General features: G+C 38.0%; 1 protein-coding gene across 2 annotated transcripts in view; it reads left to right on the forward strand.

The window, feature by feature from the left end:
- The first annotated feature begins 6,182 nt into the window (after positions 1-6,182).
- XIRP2 (xin actin binding repeat containing 2) overlaps positions 6,183-18,355 on the forward strand; it is an 81,795-nt gene continuing 69,622 nt past the window's right edge. Inside the window, exon 1 of one of the 2 annotated variants that reach the window (XM_080927731.1) lies at positions 6,183-6,326. The gene's annotated coding sequence lies outside the window, so the exon portion shown is untranslated. The remainder of the gene's footprint in view (positions 6,327-18,355) is intronic. The other variant, XM_080927732.1, reaches the window with a different exon arrangement.

Genomic DNA, 18,355 nt, shown 5'->3' on the forward strand with positions numbered 1-18,355 from the left:
TATCTTACAACATTACTTTTGGCTAAAAAACTTGATGAGTGAGTATTCTTTCATTTGCACAATATGTAAAGAGAACTATTGTAGAGTTCTATTGTGCATACTCTGAAGTCACTTCTTGGGAAACTAACAACCATGTACTAAATTTCTGTCCCGAAAGATAATAAATGTTAACAAGAGAGTTGTGATATGGATGTATTAACCACATAGATTATAGTGGTCCAGAAGTTATATTGCACATGTTTGGTGGAAAAAAAATCACTTAGTTTGTGTCTAGCAGCATAGGAATTCCAAAAGCTTTTTCTCCCTTTTGGGAAAACTTTGTCACCCTCTGATTCTGAAGGTCCTCTATATGTTATTCTCTACATAGTATTACTGGTACTTATTGCTCTTACTGATAACCACTAGTTGAAATTCTACACAAACTTCAGCATATCTCGTTTATCATGCCCATCTTTGCATTGGTTAATATGTTAAGGACAGCCTTGAAGACAGCAAAATGTGTTGACGTAACATTAAACAAAATGAAAATCCATTGCTTTCCTTTAGATTAATATAACCAAAAGTAAGCAGGAGTTTTAATCCTCCACTTCTCTCTCAACGACTTCCGTTTGTCTGTAGATTGTGGATTCTGGCTTGTCCTGAGTCTTTCTGTTGTGTGAATATGATATGCTCCCATTCCCTGGGCACCTGTGGTGGCCTCGTATCTAACTACCGCTATGGCTATTGTTAATGCTCACTTTTCAAAGAACTTTGCTCTATATTTATTTAGAAATACAGAAACCGGCTCATAGGGGAGGAATGAGGGGTAGTTTATAAAATATTTCACAGAATTTTTACAAAGGATTAAATTATTTACTCCAACTGATTCCAAAGTACTCAATAATGGAAACTTAGTCTTTCAAGTTATATTTAAATTCTGTTCTAAATATTTGTGACAGATACGTGTTATAAAAGATTGTTTTCAACCCATTTCTTGCAAGTGATTATGAGACACACACACACACACACAAACATACACACACAAACATACACACCACACTCACACATTGCTATCTGAATCAGGGTATGAAAAAATACCTAAAAACTATAGCTATATTTTAGTTGAGGTTATAAAGGGTTATTATGGAAAATCCAAGGCAAGTAAAAAAGTAAGTTTGGTTGTTATATTGTTCTCTTTATTAATTAATTATTGTTTTTATTTACATTCCAAATGTTGCCTTCTCCCAGAGTTTTCATCCACATCTCCCTCCCCTTGGCCTCTGAAAGGATGTTATCTCAGCACTTCCTCCCCTTCATCTTGTTTCCCTGCAGCATCTAGTCTCTACAGGATTAGGTATATACTCTCCCACTGAGGCCAGATGAGGAAGTCCTCTGCTACATGTCTGCCAGGGCCCTCAGATCAGGTTGTGTATGCTCTTTGGTTGGCAGCTTAGTCTCTAGGAGCTCCCAGGGGTCCAGATCAGGTAACACTGCTGGTCTTCCTATGGGGTTGTTATCTCCTTCAGCTCCTACAGGCCTTTCTCTAATTATTCCATAGAGGTCTGCAACCTCAGTCCAATGGTTGGCTGTAAGAATCTGCATCTGTCTCAGTCAGCTGCTGGTAGAGTCTCAGGGGACAGATTTGCTAGGCTTCCATCTGTAAGCACAACAAAGCATCAGTAATAGTGTCAGAGTCTGGTGCCTGTTAAAGGTAGGTTAAATGAATATGCTAACTCCACAGCAGATATCAGGTTAAGACTTAGGTGTTGTTAAGATATAGTGTGAACTAGACTGTGAGACACAGAAAATGTTCAATTCTCTTGGAATGTAAGAGAAATTTTCATATAATTTTATTGCCACACCTCTTTATGTGCCCACCATTCCTGTCTCTGCCTCTGTGTTAAGCAATTCATTTTGTGTGTGTGTGTGTGTGTGTGTGTGTGTGTGTGTGTGTGTCCTTTTTTATTTTCATTGACTGTTGATAAAAACACATCTAGCATGTGTGTTCCTTCCCATGTTTAACTAAGAACCTTTCTCATTATAGTATATCTTTTTCATGGATCAAATTAAAATATTCTCTAGGGTTCTTTCATCCATTCGTTCTTTATTTTTTATTGGATATTTTCTTTATTTACATTTTGAATGTTATGTCCCTTTCCGGTTTCCCCTCCAGAATTCCCCTATCCCATCCCCACTCCTCCTGCTTCTACAAGGGTGCTCCCCCACCCACCCAACCACCCACTCCCACCTCACCAAAGTATAGAGAAGTTCTACCAAGAAGTGCTCAGTAAGAAAACTGTTTTTTTTTTTTCTTTTTGGGTGCTAGATCATTTGCAAATCTCTGAATGTGTACTAACAGCACGAGTCAAGAGGGTCTACATTTGGTTTATTAGTCAAGTGTTTACGGATGGCTTTGTCCCACATGCTCCAGTTTACCCTGTGTGTTGGCACAGTTATATATAGTGCTGATTTCATTCTCTGAAGTTCTCTAGTTGGTATTTCCGAGTACATCACCACTCTACATAGATTATGAGATATGATTTAAATGAGTCACACATACATGACAACCTTATCTTGCTTCCCTAGAATCATAACGTGCTTTTAATGTGATTGAAATTGAATAGGTAAAGATTCTAATTTTTCAACTTCAGCCACAATTCATTTTTACTAGATCTTTGTTTCTGCTCAAAAAAAAAAAAAAAAAAAAGAAATATGCCTGAATGGATCAGCATGGCACATATGGTGTTCAAAGCATATTGCTTTGTTATAACTGGTATGCGAGTACGTTATATGTGCTGAGTAATGAATTAGATATTTTAGTTATAATAATAACTGAAATATAGTTGTCCCAGATATAAAATGGGCTCCTGCTGTCAGTATAAGGCCACAGGATCTTCCCTGCTGTCCTGCACAGAGAGCAATGTTATCACAGGTACACACTAAGCCTTCACCTCACCTTTTATTTATATGACAAAGATTCTGTTCCTCACAAAGCTTATTACCATGACATATAATAATGTTTGTAACTTTCAAATTATAGTCAGTAATAAATAATGTTCACGCAAACCTGTACCTAATGTGTCAGCAGAATTAAGACGAATGCCCATTGCCTTTTGCTTATTGTTAACTTTTATCTTTGAAAAAAGTTATTTAATTTTTCTAATCTTCAGTTTTATTAGAAATAAAGTGTTAACTTCTTGTTTTCTTTTGAGAGCAAGGTGGAATAAATGTAAATAACACAAATTAAATCTATATCATAATCTTTTTATATAGTCCAGATGTTTTTAAGGGGAAAATTACAGAAGTAAGAATACATATTAAATTTCGTGTAAGGTACTCTTTTCAGGATTTTAGATTCATAACAAAACTGAAGAGAATATACAAAATAACGTCCATAAGCAGAGTAGACCATTTCTGATGATTTTGATGAATCCACACTATGCACTTTGATCACACTAGTCTACACATTAATATTGATGTTGTACATTCACTGGAACAGACAGGTGTACCATAATACACATCCTAGTACAGCGTCATTCAGAAAGATCGTCAGTCTCAGCCTAGCCATGCTCCCTAAGCACTTAAAACCTTTTATTTTTCCACAGTTTTTTCCCCTTCTCCAGAATGCTCTACATTGAATCCATATAGTACACAGATTTTCACATTAGCTTTAATATTTGATTTTCCTCAATGTCTTTCTGTAGCACTGAATAGCATTCTATTTTCTCACTGTACAAGATTGTATTGATCAGTCAAGAACTGATAAGTTTATTCCAAATTTGGGTAAATATCTCTTAAAATGTTATCTTTATCTGTTTGCAGGCTTATGGGTAGAAGTGTCATTTTAACTTGAAGCAGGGTTATAGGTGAGAAAATGTCAGTCCTATAAGCAAACACCATGGATCTTCCACAGTGCTCTTCATTTTGCATTGATACGGGGAGTAAGTGAACATCCCAGCGCACTGGGCCTGTGTCGATATTTGCTGTTTTCACGTACTGGATATATCAATCTTTCTAACAGTTAGTTAGTCAGACATCACTGCTGTTACTTGCATTTTCCTGATGGTAAATCATGTGAAGTCCAATTCACATCCTTATCTACCATCTATAACCACTTCGGGTGGTATATGTAATGGCTCATTTTAAAAAGTTGAATTCGATGATTTTAACTATTTTAACCAGTGCATATAATTATGAAAGCTCTACATATGAATGGATACTATGCAATACCTCAATACAGATATACATTGTAAAGTATTCAAATTAGGCTCACTGTATTTCTTTTAATCGCTGCTTTTTCATGGGCTGTATAAGTATTTAAACCAGAAACATTGTGAATGAAATCTCAAGAATCAAATCAAGAAACTAGTCATTAAAATAAAAAAGAGTTCATTTGACTAAGAGATGTCAAAGCCTGAGATCAGATATTTGAGCAATTTACCTTATTGTAAAACAGTATCATTAATAATAAATTAAGAATAAAAACTTAATGAAGTTTATCTCATTTATATATTAGAATCAGTCTCATAACATATAATTTTAGATATACTGTCTATTTCTTATAAAATGGGACATTAACATGATTTTATGTGAAATATTATGTTGGAGTAGTCATATTGTAAATGCAATAATTAACGTTCTGTCTCAGTTAATCTTGGTAACAACCATATAAAGATTCTTGAACTTACTCTAATTTAATCCAAAGATGAACATATCAGAATATGCTTGAATGTCCAACTTGTCCAGGTAACAGAACTCAGTTTGTATAAAGCTGTGCTGAGACCCAAGTGATAAAATACATCCTCAATGCAGAGACACATGGCACAGGTGATGACTGGGTACTTGAGCAGTAGTTAGTACAAGTAAGGAACCTAATATGAAAATATCATTAAATATTAATAATTGAAATTTCAGATGACCTCATGCCTAGCAGGGACCATTCATATTGGTCTGTAAAGCTTGAAGTAGATTGTGCTAGAAAATCTTGTGGAATATTAAAGACCTTTGGATAAACTTTTGTACAGTTAATAAGTTTCAATGTTACTAATCATACTACTTATAAATAAAAACTAACAGTATAATATAAAAATCATATATGCTTATTTTCCTTGGGCATAATACAATTGTAAATGTACTTGCATTTTGAATGCCATTGACAGTGTAAAAGTAAGATGCTTTCAAGTGGCAGGGAAATTTCCTTTGGTTTTGTTGTGAATCCAGCTAAATAGACACAGGAAAGAACTCTGGGGAAGTTATAGAAGAGGTGTGAGGTTGGTGAACAGGATTCTTTGTGCTTAGAATGTGTTAGATGGTGGCAGGATAACATTAACCAATTTCTGTGTCCATTTGGCCTAGCAGGATGTTCTGAGAAAGTGGTATGGTGGCAAAGGTATGTAAGAGAATTCTCTTAGGTGCGCATATGGTGCACATACTGCCTGCTCAAATTTGTGTCAAATAATTTAGGGCCAATATTTATGTGTATGGTTCTTATTCTCTCTATAGAGCCTCTTACCCCTGTCTTCATTCCCGTCTACCACCAATAAACAAATGAATAATACTCATTTCCCCTCTAAACCCTACAGCATGGCTTTGCTTTATGAGTGAAAACTTAAAAAACAATCATTGTTTTAAATATCAAGATTATGAACATTGCTTAAAAAAAACTGTGTTGATCCCAGGTTATCCTCCTATATCCCAACCTATAGAAGCTAAGGTAGGAGGATCCCAATTTCCTTGCCAGCCCATTGCACACAGGGAATGCATACTTCATATATAATTTTCCTTCCAAAAAAAATTATCCAAAGTTAATTATCACTATCCCAACAGAATAAATAAGATTTACTATTTTTATCTGTTGTTTTCAAATCCTTTACACTTAAATGAGTAAAAGTATCTTCTAAATGAAAGCAACTGAAGGCTTTAAAAACCACACTTCTCTCATAATTTATTTCTCAGACTGTGTTGGGAAGTTTTTAGTGGCTGTGGAAAGGAGTCTGAGTGACAGCCCATGTGTAAGAGCCATGGAGACATTGCCCAGGACAGTACTAAGCAGTATGACCTCAGAGACTCACTTCTGAAAAGAGTGGTTGACTCAAGCCCCACCTATACAGAGCTCAGTTCCTAAAAATAGGTGCTAGGTTGCATCCTTTGGACACAGGGCTAAAATAAATTCAGCAGCCCTGTCTACTTGCTTCATAGACTCGTCGGTGGAGCTGGTCTCCACTCTGTTAGTTGCTTTCAGGGGACTGGGAAAAGTGCTGTATATCAAACAGGGAGGAGCCTTCCAAGTGAAGAGTTACAAACCCATCCAGCATTTCTACGGAGACTGGGTCAATTCTGGTACAAAGGTATGTGTAATATAGTCATGTGCATGCCAAGGTTCTAAAATGTTCTGCTCTTACTGAGGAGCAGTGAAGACTGAAAGACAATTGTCATCATATAGAGGAATATGATCAGGTTGGATTTGTTCTTAGAATTGTGCTTAGCATTGTTGAATATGAAATTTAGGACCTCATATCTTAATCTCTTTCCAATCAATTATTTTTATGTTTAATATTAAAGAATAATGACCTTACTAACCAGGCACGAGTAAAAAGTTATCCTAAAATTTACAGCCAGAGGGGAAACTGAAAACACTTTGTCTCTTATGTGCACCAAGTTAAAATATTACAGAATAAGAAATATGAATGATATTTCATGAAACTGGATAAAGAACACTAAGAGGCTGACATATTTTCAAGGGTTTCAACATACTCAGAGAAAAGGTGGAAAGTTCTTGCTTCTCAGCCATAGTTTGATTTTGTGGTTCTTGCTCTCACTGTGGGCTTATGTCCTCTGGGAGTCTTACTGGAGTTGAGGATTAAAGAATCAGGTTCTTACATGCTTTTAAGAATTAAGGAGAGCGCTGTTGGTTAAATCTGCCAGCCCTAATTATGGCAGCTGCAAACTCAAACAGAGGATGCCTAGACAGCACTTGGAAGATATCATGCCCTAGATACACTTTCAATTTTTTTTCTTTGTCTTCCATTGCCCATAAACACCTTAATTTGGTCGTGTTGTGTTGTGTTTGGATGTTAAGAGACTGAAGAGTCTTGGGAGTGACAGTGTAAGGGACTCTCCCCAGACACGGTGGAAAGGCAAGGACACTTTATCATTGCATGATGGGGGTTTAAATTTAGCCAGCTGATGCCGAACTGAAAGACAGTTTATTTTTGCCAGAGCTCAGTTTGGTCACTGACGAGTTGTTGGTTGTTCGAAACATTCTAAAATTTTGTGTTAAAGTGTCAAAGGACAAGTAAAATATTTGCTTCAACATTTTTCCGAGTTACTGATTTTTTTAAAAAATGAAATGACACCTGTTGATAGTTTTAGACAATATAAACATGAGTGGAAAATATTGGGGGCAGAAATCAGGAACTCTGCATTGTATGTTTAAATATCTCTTCACTTTAAATATGCTTCTTCAATTGATACTGGAATGTTTTGTCTTCTTTGTATCAATACATCAGCTAAGAACTAGATCCTTTTTTAAATATCAGTCAGATTTTCACATGGCTGCAATGTGGCAAACTGCCCATGCTTGCAGTGAAGACACAGTCTGGCTTTTGGATGGAATGGGGTTTCTTTCATCCAGGATTGGGCATGTTTTAGGTGCAGCTTCCCTTGAGTTTCTGAAAAATGAAAGTCCACATTCTCTAATGATCACGGGAGCCACTGCTTCAGAATCAGTTCCTGGAAAATGTCAGCACAGGTGCCTACTGTCTCCTGTGATTACCAAGAGCAGGATTGCAGCCTTTATGCCGTTCTGCTTTTTCAGAGAAAGACCACCTTCATAGGTAATCTGCTGTTATTTACAAACGTTCTGTCCCTGCTGGTCAGTCCAGCCCAGAATTCTGGATCTTAAACTTGAAAAAAAATTAAAAACTCCAACATAACAGTTTTGTTTTTTCTACTTGAAAACTATTAAGCTTAATGGAAGAAGTTCAATTTGATGTTCTCTCTCCTGGGCGCTCTCTGTCTCTCCCCTCTCATAGACACCACACACACACACACACACACACACACACACACACGCACGCACGCACACGTACACACACACACACACACACACATGCACACATACAAAGAGACTCATCAGTGTGTTATTAAAGGAGTCCACTGGTGAGGTCTATTTGATAGCAAGGAGTCTATAATTTACAAGGCAGGGTTGACAATAAGCACATGACAATATAGCTCTAAGATTTTTGATTAACAATCTGTGAGATAGGACTTAATATAATTACTATGTCCTTCTTTATTTGTATCCTATCCAGTCTTTTGAAATTATTCAAGTCACCCTATGAAGTTTAATTAAGTTGTAATTTGCTTTTTCTCATTTCTTTAAAAGAAATCGGTTCATTCGGTTGACATGCTCATCCTGCGCAGGGTGTTCGCAAACTTCACCCTTTTCAGATCCAAGAAAGCCTTGTCTAGATCACGGATTTATTCCATGTGGTTACGTGGTCTATATACAATTATGTTAGGTGTTTTCTTTTCCATTTTCTGATACCACTGCATTCTTCCCGATTACAGACAGCCCTTCTATTACCCTAACTCCACTGGGCATCCCCCAGACTCCACCCAATTCTGACACTACTGCTTCACTTCAGTATGTTCCCCAGAAGCTACAGGCTGGATTGGAGTAACCTGCCTCAGATACCAGCTGGAACAGAGATCCCCATCCTTCCTCCTATGGAAACAGTCCCTCCTCATGTCTTATAACCAATGAAAATGGGTTATAGAACTCTGCCTACCAGAATAGTGATGCTGTATAACATGGCAGAGGTGTCCCTGGCCATTGAGGGAAAGGTGATGTCATAGTTCCTTACACAGGCTACCCCTGAAACTTTGGGATCTCTGGAACAAACAGGTTTATAAAAATGGTAACAGTGTTAGGCAAAGCAGGTCCAAGCTCTGGGACAAGTTCCACAGCCTCCAGCAGTAAGGCTTGGTAGAATGTCTGTGCAAGCTAGAGCAGAGGAAAACTTTAGAGAAAAATCTTGGGGAAAGGGAATTTTGTGTTTTTCTGCTCAGCCCATGTTGTTGTTAGCTACTGGAGAAAGTTTTGAGACAGAACATGCCACAACAAGAAGAATCTATTTATTCTCAGAAGGGTGGAGTATTAAGTAGCTTGAATGGGCTCCTTAAGGGTAACCACTTGGGATTTGTAATAATCAGGCTTATTATTGTTGTTATTATTGTTGTTATATTAAAATATATAACTATATATTAGCATAACTATTAAAAATTAACATAAATCTTAAATATATTGTGCATTCAATATAGTCATATACTAAATATATATGGAGGATACATAATATTTTTCATTGGTAAATCTCAAAGTTGTTAACCGATTAACTGTCCTTATTTTTACTATTTTACATCTTCCACGTGTACAATTAAACTTAGGACTTTCACAGCTTTCCTTTTATTATCTATGCCTGAAACTAGTTGTGCATTTCACTAGGGTTTCTCTGGTAGAATTCAGGTTGCAGCCGCTCTCCCCTATGCAGAAGGACTAAGGGGCCAGAATGGATCCATCTTTTTATTTTTTCATTTCATTTCTGAGCAAGCCTCTACCACCATGATTCCCAGTACCACTCTCCACCCCAGGTTCTTCGGCAATACCGTAAACAGTGTTCATCAGTGTACTGCAGAAGATTTCAAGGCCAAAAGCCAAGACAAAAGAACAGATATTTGTTCCAAAGAATATGATAAATGTCTATAGTGAGTTTTTCTACTGCAAATTGCAGATTTAAAAACATTACCTGTCTCCATTGGAGTCCATCTCTTGCAAATTTTACCCCCCAGAGGCTTTTTCCATTTGTATCAGCAAAAACACAATGAGCAATAATAATTAGGAGATGAAAGTGGCAAGCATTTCGTTTTCTTAAAGTCATCAAATAAAATTCTTTGTGTTAGTTTTGATACATGAAGAGGCAATGAGTTCGTGTTTAATGGCATATAACATTTTGGGACCTTCAGTGATGACGTGAAAATAGTTTAGGGCAGTGGTCCCAACCTACATGACTCTACAAGCCCCTAATACACCTCTTTCTCATGCTGTGGTTATTATCAACCTAAATTTGTTTATGTTTTTATTTCATAGCTGTAATTCTGCTAATGTTATTCATCATAATGTGAATATTCTTGAAGATAGGGTTTGTCAAAAGGGTGAGAGTCCACAGGTTGAGAACCACTACTCTAGAAAAGAGAATTACATAAGGCAATTTCCCACTACTGCAGTTGTACCACTTAAACCATTGCCAAAATAATGAAAAGTTATTATGTTAAAATATAACTTTATTGCTGCTTAGTTCAACATCTTAAAGTACAGAAACAGAGACCCTGTAGTGAGTTACCCATAAAAGTCTCAAACAAAACCCTAGAAGCCCCCTCCCTTGAGCTCAGCTTATTCCCAGTGTTAACTTCTCTTTCTTGGACAGCCCTAATATGGCAAACTAAAAGTAGCATGTGCATTTGGAAGCACATCTTGGTAAATGCTTGGTTGTTTTGTGAAGATAGGTAGGTAAGTATGTAGATAGATAGATAGATAGATAGATAGATAGATAGATAGATAGATAGATAGATAGATAGATGATAGATAGATGATAGATAGATAGATAGATAGATAGATAGATAGATAGATAGATAGATAGATAGATAGATGACAGACAGATAGACATAGCTTTTCACAGTGTGTTTCATGTTTTTCCTAAAATTAAAATAAGTTGTCTAAAAGGGAACATAATCACATATGCTGTAAACACCCAAAAAGAAGCAGTTATCTTATGTTTGGCTTTTACCCAGTGTTAATGCGTCTCCTCTATGAGTCTAGCTCCCTCACCATGGCTGGTATGTCTTTATGAACTTATCATTTCTCGCTGCTCTTTTTTGAAAAATTCTCAAGTCCAACCTTTTCTGTCATGTTTTTCTAATTGGATACAAAATATTTCTGCATTGCCTGAATGTGTCTGATTGCTGAAATGTATTTAATTCCCAGAGTGCTTTGGGTGTGCACATAATATAAAATAAGCACAGTATGAGAATTCATTTTGGGAACCATTTACTCTCTTGGCAAGATCCAATGGCATCTTCCCCCATGTTGGGATAAATTGTTGTAGATGGTATTACATGGTAATTACTAGATTTACTAATGATGTCACAAGTTTAGTGTGTTTTAAGACATGGAATAATAATATACCTTCCAGTCACATGTTTGGTGTTTGTCAGAAATTTAATAAGGTTAGGTTGGATATAAAAAATTTCAGACACCAATTATTATTTTTCTTTTTAATCTATAAATTAAAGCATAACTGTGTTGAACTTAGTTGCGGGTCAACTTTATATTTCAAAGTACCTAAGGTTTAGATTAACAGAGTCATGATTAAAGGACTTAATGTGTTACAACTTCAACAGCGGCAGTACGTGGGATTTGCTTCCTTTAAGTCAATACTGACATAAGAATTCAGATTTATATTAACTAACTTCCAAGCCATATACACAGATAATGAAAAGCCTGTGAATAGCCAGCTATGAAATTAAATATGTCAGAAAATCAATGAAAAAAAGTTTTGTAAAGTTAAAGCTCCCCTAACGATGTTTCTGTTTGGTATTTTTGAAGTTTTGCGTGTCTATGCAACTGCTCTAGTGAAATGGGTCTATTCCTGGAAATAGAAATATCATAGGGAGTCCTTTCATATTAGTAAAGGTTCTCAGTTGCATTTGCAAACTTTTCTTAGCTCTCTTTTCTAGCTTTGCTTATGCTTCTCCTGCACACAGAGGCATGCCTCTGAATACTTCAGAGGGCAAAGGGTAAAAGGTAGCTCTTTCTCTGCTAGGAAAAAATCCAGAAAGAGTCACCGTTGGAACACAAACAATGCAGCAGATGATAATAGAAATCCACCAGCAAGACAGTGGGTAGAACTTTCTCAGTGCTGCTTTGTCCCAAGGTGTTCATTAAAAATGTAATACCCCATGAGAGCCAAGACTTCTCTGATTGATAGCATCCACGGTGTCCTGCAGGAATACAAGACATTTATTTTTAGGGATGAAGTTGTGTGAGCATGTCCACTTTCAGCCACTGACTCATTCTGGAGTTGAAATCATCCCAAGATTCATCATCATTCCATCATACAGAACTGGACAACTGTTAATCTTTGGCTCCAAAATTTCAGAGAAATGGAATTTGGAAGGCATGTGCCTGTATCTCAGAAATTTCTACTTTTTTCCAAAAAGAAATCTAATCATCACTGGCCATTTTTTATTCAAAACAAGTATCTGTAGCTCCCAGAGTCCAGCCTTCTAAATACAAGCAATAAATCATCTCTTAAGCATTCCTCATTTTGCCTTTCATTTACTTTGTCACTCCAGTCTAACTAACCACAGCTTCTTGATCCTGTCTTTGTTGTTAACTATTTCCTTTTCTCTCAGTGAACCTGACTAACCCTAACCCGTGTGCACAGCATATGTGTTTTGTAGTTTGTTCACCTTCCCTTCTGTAAAACAGAAATAGTTCCTGTGTGTCCACATTTTTCAGTATTTTTTCATATTCTTGATCAAAACTAATTTAGCTGTTCAAAGAGCTATGGGTCATGCTCATAACAACTGGTATTTATGACATCACAATGATATAGCTCATTGTTCTGTTGTAATAATAAGATAGTCTGACAAACATTCATGCAAATATTTGTGTTAAGATTTAATGTCAGCAAGACAATTCTGACAGGATTATTCTTCTAGGGTATATATGAAAAGGAATTCCAGGGTGACTATATGAATTTGCATTTATGAATACAATCTTAACATTCTTGTTACTTGAAGTTACAAATTTTTATAGGAGTTAGAAACTATTTGTAAATGATTTTCTAATCTCTCTCTCTTCTCTCTCTCTCTCCCTCCCTCCCTTTCTCCTTTAATCCCTCTTCCTTCCAACCTAATCTCTCACCATTGCTTTCTAATTTATGAAATACCTCTGAAATAGCTTCCTTTTTTCTAGGACTCTGACCATTCTTGATGTGTGTGAAGTTTCTTCAGTTGACCAGAGTCACATAAGCATTGTGAAGTCTACATCACATTGCTCTGGAGATGAGAAATGATAAATGGGCTTACCTTCACTGGTCAAACATAAACTTTAACACCAGCACTGTGGGTTACAATTCTGCTTCTTGCCTTTAGGAAGTGTTGATATTGAGCCAATGCACAACTCTAGCCATTGCCTAATAAAAGTAAGATGGTAGTCAAGTTTTTTTCACAGCATTGCTCTGAGGATAGAGATACCCATAAATGTAAGGTGACCACATTTGTAACTGCCACATATTAAGTCCTGCATAATAATTGATCTTTCATATAAACACTAGTGTTTAATAGTGATAATATTATAGCGTAGTAATTACTGTCATTATGCTCCCAGAGAGCAAGGTAAGAATATCACAGTTGTAAGTTTCCCTGTATGTTTAAATTTCAAAATAGCAATGTTCCAGGAGCCTCTTTACCAGAGAGAATTATCTACCTGATTAGATATGTTTTTCTGTTGTTAACACCATCCTCACTTTTCACAGGCATACTCTTCAGTTCAAATTAAATTTCTATGCTCTCTGTAGTTGCAGAAAGCTATTAAGTGCCCCCTTTCCATTATAATTATTCTAGCACTTTAAGTGAAAAAATCTTCTGTTATTCTTGGTGTCAGCATCACATTACTACCACAGACTAAACTCTGCACCAACTTTAGCCACAGTGACTCCAATCTTTCCTCTGGAGGAACCTTGGCCTTGGTGTTCTATTGCTGTGAAGACACACCCTGACCACAGCAACTCCTGCAAAGGGAAGCACTTAATTCCTGTAAAGGCTTGATTACAGTTCCAGAGGTTTGGTCCATTGTCATCATGGCAGCAAGCATAGCAGCATGCAGGCAGACATGTTGCTGTAGACGTTCCTAAGAGTTCTACATCTGGACCTATGGGCAGCATGAAGAAAGAGACTCTGGTGTAGGCTTGAGCTTTGGAAAATTTAGATGTTCACCTTCAGTGAGTACTTCTAAGATGACAAGACCTTCTAGTCCTTGCAAATACTTCCACTTCCCAGTGACAAAATGGTCACATCTTTGAGCCTATGGCATCCAGTCTCATTTAAACCGCCACAAAGCACCCACGGCCACTCTGGACCTTGTCAACATGTTGACATAGTTGGGCTGCAAACGTTCTGAGAACATATTTTCAATCTTATGACAGCTTCTACTCTTTTGTCACCAATGGTAACTGATAGCAAGTCTCAGGATGTTCTACATACCCCCAGCCTGAAGTCCCAGTATACCTCCTGTCATTTTGTTGGCCTCTGTTTCCCTGTCTTTGATCCACTCACATGAAGTGAAAGGTAGAAGGACTTCTGACTCAGAATTGAGGAAGTAATGTATTTAGCTGGAGACCAGATCATTTGCTTTTAAACTAAGCAAGGCAGAACTCAGTCAAGTAGTTAAGAGGAAGCAAAAGACAGTGTGCTCATGAAATGATGCAAGGCATCAGAAGTGAGGCAAGAAAATCATGAAGAGGAAAACAGATTAAGAGGAAAGAAACAAAAGGGGTGCCTGGTATGGTTGCCCACCTCTGTAATGCTAACACTTAGAAGGCTGAGATGAGGTGGAACATTAAGGGTTCTTTGGAAAGCCAGTTACGTCAGATGGTGTTCTACTGGGCAAACATGTGAAGGAGTGTTTTCCTGAAGCAGACATGAGTCAAGGGTGTTTTGTTGAAGCAGACACATGAAGAAACATTTCACTGAAGCAGACACAGGTGAGAGGATGCTTTGCTACAGCCAATATGTGAAAGGAGGCTTGACGAAGAATTCTTCACTAACGACATGCATGTATTGATCTGCCTTACATGCATACTTAAACTCCATTTATCATGACCAAAACCCTCTGGTACTGTTGCTGACGGCTTCTTGGTACTTCCACAGACTCAGGCAGATTGTCAGAGTGATATTAGCTGATACAGACTCCATGGAATTTTGCTAAATCAGGCTCATGTGCTGAGAAAAAAACATGTGCTGAGACAAGGCCCTGTGGAGGACACATGATGTTAGGAGGGGGTATAAATGGGACTCAAAAGACTGTGAGAAGGGCTGGTAGAGCTATCTGTACAATGTTTCTGGTCTCTCTATCTTCTCTGATCTAGCCATGCTAGAACTAGTCTCCACCCACCCAACCCGGGCCTGCTGTCGGCTCTCTTAGTCCAGTTCACATGTCTTACCTGGCCCCACCGCATCCTACTGTCTACCCCACTGAACCCAAGTTTCACTACATCCTATGTGTGTACATGTCCTAAGTACATCCCCATTCCCAAGTTCACGCTTATGTGTTCATGTGAGGGCCCTTAGCATTAAATAAAACATCACATGACTTTATGTGTGCTGATTAAACAACAAGAATGTAACTCAGGGTTTGTTGAATTCTTACTATATTTAGTGTCATTTCTGACAATTTCATAACTGGAAAACTTTGAGACTAGACACAAATTGGTGAGAAATAAGAAAATGGGGGGGGGGGGAAATGCAAGCATTGCTGGCTTTTTTAAGTTTTGGTAACAGAAGAATTAAGGTATTGGTTAATCCTATTTTTTATTTTATTGTTTTATTAGATACTCTCTGTAAATTTACATTTGAAATATCCCCTTCCCCTACTTCTCTCCCATCCTCCCTCCCCCTCCACTTATCTTCACAAAGGTACCCTTACTCATAATCACCCTCTCCACCTCAGTGCCTTGGCTTTCCCCTACACTGGGAAAACTCACCCTCCCTAGACCAAAGCCTTCTCCTCCCATTGATGCCAGACACTGCTATCTTCAGCTACATATGCAGCTGGAGCCATGGGTCTCTTCGTGTGTGCTCAATGGTTGGTGTTTTAGTCCGTGGGAGCTGTGAAGTGTTTGTTTGGTTGATAATGTTTTTAATAATGGAATAAAAAATGACCAAGGCAACTTATAGAAAACAAAGTTGATTTGAGGCTTATGGTTGCAGTGAATTGGAGTCTCTATCTGGAGCCCTGGGAACTTCCATCCTGAACAGTAACAGGAAGCAGAGAGATCTAGCACAAATCGAAACCTCAAACTGCCTCCATCAATGTACCTCTTCCAACAAAGCCATACATTCTAATCTCCCTCAAATAGCCACCCAGAGAATAATACTTACAGAATAAGTATTCAGATGCTCATACTTACAAAAAGATATCTTATCCAAGCCACCACAATATATGAATGCGAATGGTGTATTTTAGAAGTAACATGGGTGAAATCGAAAAAGGTATCTCAAAAAAGAATGAAGCTTCATAGATTATCCATAGTTGGGTGCCATCTCTCTCTCTCTCTCTCTCTCTCTCTCTCTCTCTCTCTCACACACACACACACACACACACACACAGAGAGAGAGAGAGACACACACACATATTCTGAGGTTTTAATTTCTCCTGTGACTCTTTCTCGTAGGCAGCCAAGTTCATGGAGGTTATCAGATAGTATCCATACCTTGCACTGATAATGAGTGTGATTTAAGGGTATGTGCCTGATTTTCTTTACTTAGTGTAGGGTTGTGGGGTCCTGCCTCTACTCTGTCATAGTGTGCTGCCACAGAGCTCAGCTGCTTATTCGCCAGATGAGTGTAGGGCCTTAGGAAAACCGCAGAACACTGCTCTGGAGGTGGGGATAAAGGTGAGGTGCGGGGGTCCCCGGATCTGAGACATGGTCGGGGTCATCTGGTTCTCAGCCTCTGGGACACTCGGGCACCAGTGGATGCAGTGGAAGAGCTGAGAACAGAATGGGGGGTTGTGGGCTGGATCTGGCCCAGGCCAGGGGTGTGGGGGAAAGGGAGGAGTTCTGGGGAGAGTCTTGGGCTTGAAGGTGGTGGCTGGCTTGATCTTGGGCTTGTCCGATGGGCTTTTGTGGCTTGGAGCGCAGAGAGGTCTTCTACCGGAGATTAGATGGCAACTCTATAGGCGAAGACCTTCTTCATGGCTCCCGATAAAACGAGACAATCCATGGTTTTAAGGCATTTATTGTCGTGGCAGAAAGTGGAGGAGTAAAACCATACCCTACTTCTCCAGGTGGGGCTGAAATGAAATAAATATCTTTTTCAGGGTGGAGTGTCTGGGAAGGAAGCTTATTGACTAAGCCCTCCAAGCTTTCAGGTAACTCATTATCATGGAGATCAATCTTGAGCCTACATGGTCACTTCTTCTAACTGTGGTGGGGCTTGGGGCATTGCCCTAAGTGACTGATGGCCACAACCCTATGGGGGGCTGTGGCTAGCTACAGGAGTCTTGTACCCGGGGTTTCTAGCCTTAGCTCATCCAGGAACCAGGCTACCTTTCACAGTTCCACAACTTAGCAAGCATGCAATCCAACTGTATTCTGGGATAGCCATCAAACACTATTGTCACAAACCAAGGAGAGTGCTGCTTCTGAGTCCATGGTCCTCTAAGTAAAGATAGGTGTGGGCCACCATAGCGTGCACAGGCACACATATTAGGTTTGCATCTTCTCTCAGTACTTAACTCCCAGAACTACCGAGCTGAGAAGGGTGATAAGGACAAGACTGCGTATGAAACGTTTAATTAGCAAGATGTTTCTAACAGCACTCTGTGACTATATAAGAACATGAAAAAAAACAAAAAACTGGCAAATTTATCTTTGGTAGGAAGCCCACCATTTCCTGGGTTTAGTTTCCAAGCAAAGATTTTTTTTCAGCTTTGATTTTCCCCTGCACATGTACTATATGCATTTCCCCCCATAATTGGACATGCCAAAATCTGATTATAAATTGGATTTTATTGTGGGAGAATCGCATTTTCACAAGCTTGATATTTGTTTCTAGTTTCTCTACAATCTTTAGTTTTAACTTCCACACAGCTTTCCTGGTTTTTTTTTTTTTTTTTAATAACTGCTATTACAGAGTTTAAGACTTACTTTCTGTAAAGAACAAAAACAACAACCAAAACAAAAAAGAAACAATGAAAGTAACTGAAAGGTTGGCACTGAATTTTGTAATGTTACTTTAAGGTAATTCAGAGTATCTCTGTTTGTTCTAAGCTGGCTATTTTAATCTGAAACAACAGTTTGCTTTTTGAAAAAATTTTAGTTCCAAGTAATAATAAAAATTTTATAACCCACTTTACAAAACTGTTTGGATAAATTTGCCACTAACTGTTAGAAAAACACCTGCTTCTGCCTTCTACAAATAGTTTTTACTTGCTACATGCTCAAAGAAAGACTTATAAGGCGTATTTCTGGTCACTGGCCACCCATTGTAATTAGAATGTGTGTTGTCAGTTTAAAAACAGATGAAATTGAGA

This window comes from Micromys minutus (assembly GCF_963924665.1).
Source record: "Micromys minutus genome assembly, chromosome: 13".
Lineage (NCBI taxonomy): Eukaryota > Metazoa > Chordata > Mammalia > Rodentia > Muridae > Micromys > Micromys minutus.